This window comes from Echinops telfairi, unplaced genomic scaffold, assembly GCF_000313985.2.
Source record: "Echinops telfairi isolate 266 unplaced genomic scaffold, ASM31398v2 ScPeMD7_4225;HRSCAF=4972, whole genome shotgun sequence".
Taxonomy (NCBI): Eukaryota; Metazoa; Chordata; class Mammalia; order Afrosoricida; family Tenrecidae; genus Echinops; species Echinops telfairi.
In genome coordinates this window covers 9,899,417-9,905,599 of record NW_022108124.1, presented here as the reverse complement: position 1 = coordinate 9,905,599, position 6,183 = coordinate 9,899,417, and positions in this window count along the sequence as shown.

Genomic DNA, 6,183 nt, shown 5'->3' with positions numbered 1-6,183 from the left:
TTTGGCCTAGTGGGTCAGGATGTGGTCCAGTCTCTCCTCCTCCCCCGTCATCTGTTCCTGTGTGCTCTGGTCAGATATATCCTTCTCCCGAAGCTGCAGATTCAGTGCCATCGTTTGAGATACACTCTTCTTAGGGCAGCTCCCCTTTACTATTATGGTCTTAGTTTTACCCCATTAATCTTGTTAGGCCGGTGAGTGTTCATTTGTATAATTAATACTGTCCTATGCATGAAATCCAAGATAGATAAACCCTTCAAAAATAGAAATGAAAGCAATGATTCCCTGAGGGTATGGGACAAAAGGAGGGAGATGGGGGGAAGGGGAAGTAGATAGCAATGATGACTGTATAACCCCATTAGAGGGGAATGAATAACAGAATTGTAGGTGAACAGATACATTGGATGGTGTAAGCTACTGCAAAAATAATTAGATGATAGATGGGTAGATGATAGATAATATATAATATAATAATGGGTTTCTGGCAGGTGAGGGAGGTAGGGAATAAAAGGGAGTCGATATCAAAGAGTTAAAAAAGAAAGAACATGTTTGGAAAATGATGGTGGCAGCAATTCTACAATGATGCACGATCTAATTGAATTATGGATTGCTACAATATGTGTAAGAGCTCCCAGTAAAATGATTAGGAGAAGAAGAAGGAGACAAAGAAGAAGAATTAAAGATGAATTAACTATTTTAAAGGCAGGCAAAGAAATACGTTGTGCGTGAGTTGTGGGGGTAGAGTGGAGGCAGAGGTGTGGTGGTGCCTTGAATGCAGTGATTGGGTTGAACAGAGTCACTTCTCTAACGCAACTCGAGATGGACCTTGTGCTTGGTTTCCTTCTAACTCAACATGACATGGACGTTGTGCTTGGTTTCCTTCTAATTCAACACGAGATGGACCTTGTGTTTGGTTTCCTTCTAACAACACGAATGGACTTTGTGCTTGGTAAAATAGAGGGGCGGCTAAAATGACGAAAGGCGGCTAAAATGACGAGATGGACTCACACAGTGGTTGCGACTCTGAGATCAAGCAGAGGAACGATTGTGAGGATGGCACAGGGCTGGGCAGGTTTTGTTACCTTGTATATTCAAATTCTGTGTTTGCATGACTTTTTTACTACATCATCAGCTTAATGTTTTTATGAGTATTATTATTTTATTTATTGACATGGAATGAAAATTTGAGTCTAGGACAGTGAGCTAAGGATAAAACCTAGCCAGAAAATAGTGGTTAATAGCGTATCTCGTAACATATGTTTTCACTGAATAGCACGTGAATAACCAAGGAAAGCTAGACCCGTTACTGGGGATTATTCTATGATTCTTTAAGAAGTACTTGGATGCAATGATTTCTTTACGTTAGTGTTTAACTAATAATTTTGTACAGTCTTGTTTTATATGGAAACAAATTATATTTCTAGCTTCAATAAGTATTTTCTCCTGGCATGGGGGCATGCTTCAAAAAGTTCGTGGAAAAACTATCATTTAATTCCATTTTCCAGTAAATGTTGGAATACTCCTTTGTGTCTCCCTAGCTCCATCAGTTAGGGTCTTATGTTCATCTTTCCTTATTTATTTTGTTTTAGCACTTTTTTTTTAATTAAAAGATCATTTTACTGGGGACTCTTACAACTCTTGTTACAATTCATACACGAATTGCATCTCACATGTTTGTATATATGTTGCCTTCATTCTTGTTTTAGACATTCTATTGAGCCATTGGTATCAGCTCCTCTTTTTCCCCTCTCTTCCCCCACCCGCCTTCATAACCCCTTGATAGATGATAAATTATTATTATTTTCATATCGTACACCAGCTGCTGTCTCCCTTCCCCCATGTTTTCTGTTGTTCTTCCCCCTGGAGAGGGGTGTGTGGTTATGTGCCCATCCTTGTGATCGGTTCCCCCTATCTCCCTTCGTCTCCCCGCCCCCTTCCCCGTCCCCTTCCGGTAGTACTGTTCCCACTCTTGCTCCTGGATTCCGTGTGTCGTGAGCCCCGTCTCTTTTCTGTACCTGTGTCCATGCTCCCGTCTACTCTGAATTGGGAAGCAACACTGGGGTCATGATGGCAGGGGATGAGGAAGCCTCAAGGAACCAGAGGAATATTGTGTGTTTTAGCACTTTTTATTGCCATTTAAGCCTTTACTTCAGCCAAGGGAATATATCATTCAAATATAGTATTTAAGAGTCTTTACTTTAGCTGGTAGTAGTTAACTACTTACCGTATATGAGCTTATGTATAACAGAATGAACCTAAGGAACCTGTCCCTGCACCATCTTTAGAGTTGATGATATGTGATCCTGCAGCCGTATTGTTATGATTTTGAGTGCTGTTCTCCATCGCTTTGATAGCCAAATTGCATCTGAAGAACTCACTTCTTACTGCTCAACTGATCAGGACTGGCTGTGTTTGTTCTTTTACTGCCCTGTTGCTTCTACATCAGCCTACAGCGTCGTTTCTGTTTTGTAAACATGCATCTTCTGAAGCAATACATATACATGTATTGCTGAAAATAAGAAATAACAGAATAAAGTTATACAGTGATATGCCCTCATGGTGCTAAGTCATGTACTAATCTTGGTTTTATAAAAGTATTTTACAAAAAAAAAAATTGAAAAGTCTCTTTATTCTCTTAAGAAAACAATGAATGTGTGTATTTTTGTGTGTTAAAGCATTGTAACATATAACACATGTGGATGAAGTAGACATTTAAGCAAAGCACTGAATTGTTTATTCACATCCTAGAATTAAAGGATTAATGGCAGGGATGTCAATCTTGTTACTTAGCTCACTGATTCTCAACATGAGTATCAGAAATGTAAGTTTCTATACTGAGGTATTTAATGTCCACCTTTCTTGTATGTACAACTCATCCTTGGTCCTGAACTAAGACCCCTTGGCCTTGAATTCCTTTCATGTTCGGAAAGATGCTCTGAGAACCACTTAACATAAGTTCACCTTTAGCATGTGACATTTATTAGTCATGGCTTTAGAGTGAAGTGCTTCATTAAAATCCAAGTGCCATTGTTTTTAATAACCCATAAGAATGGGCATGAATTAAATTTTACAACAAAAGATATGACAATGGATTTAAAAATACTGCAGCTCTTGTATGGTACGGCAGTTGTTTGAAAAATTTTATAAAATATCCTTATTATCAAAATCTAATTTAAAGTTTAATGATGCAGTAAAGTTGGGATGTTCACCAAGAAACCAGAATAATAACAGTAAAATTTTAGTCATAGCTTTGTACAATCTAACCAAAATTTTCTGGTCAATTAGATTTGATTGTGTGAAACAGTGACAAACTACAAAAGTAATTAGAAATCACTTGTTAGTGAGTGGCTGGCTGCTGAGTCTAGTTAAAGGCACTTTATGCTACCCCTTCCTGGGACTTTTTAAAGCAGAATAAATGGACCTACCACACTTTTTTATTTTGCTGGAGAAGATCCTCACTAAACTGTTTAATAAATGTGATTAGTCTCAGAATTTACTCTCTGTTTATTTTCCTTATGAGGCAGGCTTTGCTTAGGGTGCCAGTCTAATAAAATAATTAGGACAGTTAAATGACCAAACAGGAGCTATTCACTGGGAGATAAAACCTGGAATGATCAACATTCTTGTATAGGTTTTTAAATACACTTAAAGTCATTGTATTGGCATATAACCCATATTATGCAATTCAATAGTTCAATCATATTAAGAAGAGAGGTTCAATCATCTCTACAATCCGTTTTAGAACATTTCCCTCTTTCAAATACTCATTGTTATTAGCTCCCCATTTCCTCCTAACATCCCGTGCCATGGCCTAGGCAATTATTAACCCAGTTACTATCTCGATAGATTCACTTATCCAGGGTTTATTTCATATAGGGAAAATCATACAGAACAAAACAGCAATGCCAAAATAATATAGAGAAAAACCTTGATTGAAAAGAAAGCAAAAAAAGATTAAAAACAGAAATGACTTTAAAATAGGTCAATAGGGAGATCAAATCATAAAATGTAACATTTTTAACCTAACTGCCTTGGCCATAATTGACTTACAATGTTCTCTGTCTGATAGATCCAAACCCAACTAAAGTTCACTGCCATCGTGTGATTGCCTGCCTACTCATAGGGAACCTTTAGGACAGGGTAGAATGGCCCTTGTGAGTTTCTGAGCCCATGACTATTGGGGTAGAAAGGCGGATCTTTCTCCTGCTGACCTTGCAGTTAGCAGCCCAACGTTTAACCAGCAAGCTCCTGTGTGAAAGATGAGACAATTTGTATTCTTTTTCATTTGCATTCCATTTAAAGAAACGAAACCAGCCCCTGTCAAGTCATGTATGACTCCTGGCTACCGCATGTGTGTCAGAGAGGTGCTCTCCACTGGATGCTCAAGAGCTGGTTTTTCAGAAGTAAATTTCCCAACCTTTCTTCCTATGCATCTCCGGAGGAACCCAATTCATGATCCACAGAAATTCCTCAGGCTCTTCTGTGGTTGGATATAGTTTGATTCCCAACCTCCTCTATTGCAGAGTAGACCTCGGCTCTATAGGATTTTCTTGGCTGTGATGGTGCTGCTGGGTGAGTGAGAACCGCCAACTTTTGCCATTAGTAGTCACGCACCGACTCTCTGTGCCGCCCAAGAATGAGCACCTAGCCATGCCATCTTGTCAGTTTCTGGTCGGGAAGAGAAACTGCTCTATAGATTTGGTCTTGCTTTGTTTACTGTAAGTAGTCCGGAGATCAAATGATACATTGGATTGGGTCAATCTGCAGCACAACACCTCTTGAAAATGTTGAAAAACAAGGAGAATCATTTGAGGACTAAGGTGTGCCTGACCCAAGGTACGGTATTTCCAGCCATCTCCTATGCATGTGAAGGTTGGACAGCATAAGGAAGAGCGAAGAATTGAATTACGGTGCTGGAGAAGAATATGGAAAGTCCCACGGACTGACAAAAATATCTTGGACGAAGTACAGCCAGGATGTTCCTTAGAGACAAGGATGGGGAGACGTGGTCTCGCACACTTTGGACACGTGTTGCCAGGAGAAAGTAGTCCCCGGAGAAGGACATCTTGACACAGTGGGGTTGTGAAAAAGAGCAAGACCTTCGACAAGGCGGATGGACACAGCAGCTGCATCGATGTGCTCAAACATAAGAGAAATTGTGGGGATGGCGCACGACAAGGGTCAAAACACTCTAGGCCGCCTACTGACAGCAAGATTTATGCAAACCTCTGCACCGAAGGGTAAGTTTGAATTTTGAGCCTTCAGATTAATAGCTGATCACAAACTGCTTTCGTTACTCAGATTCCTTTAACTAATGCACAATAGTTTTAAATTCTCTGGACACCATAAATATTAAAATATTATTGCTATTCTATATAGCAATCATTTTTGCATGACTGGAATAGGGCATTAAACCTGGAATTATAAAATTTTATAAAAGTTTCTTAAATAAACTGTTTATGCTTTAAGAATGCTATTTCCTGTATAAAGGTAAATAGGAAACTTTCTTTCTAAAGTAGAAAATGAATTAAGAACACTCAGCTGGGTAATAAAAAAAGTAAACCATGAAGAACTAAATCACATTTTGAAGAGAAAGACCCTAATTTTTTAAATGTTTTTCGATTTTATATAGATTATTAATTGCTAGGTAAACCAGGCCTGACTTCATAGTTTTTAAAAGCTTTTTCCATGTAGCCTTTGATATAAATTTCAAAGATAGAAACTTTTATCCATATTAATCCATTTGGAAGCAATTAATTTATTACTTCATGCTGAAAAATTATCTTTACACAAGTGGCCTTACTTTCTTATATAATTGAAATAAATTTATAATATTTCCTTGAAATTTTTACATATAATCTGTTATTTATATGGTAAACTCTCTAGATTATTGTGTGTTCAAAGTGATTTTATTGTCCTCGAAACATCTTTTTTAACTTATATATTTGTTTTTACAAGAGAACTATTTCTACAATTGATTTTTTTTAGTGTAATGGATACCTTTTAAATAAAAATTGTGTGCTGCCGAGTACATATTATTATATGTATATATATCCACAATATATAGCATATTAATATTTTTAATGATTCAAAATTTAAAGAAAAATCCATTCAATTAATATGTATTCTGAACCTATTTTGTACCAGACACTGGAAAAAACTCAGGGGAAAGATAAGCACATTAAA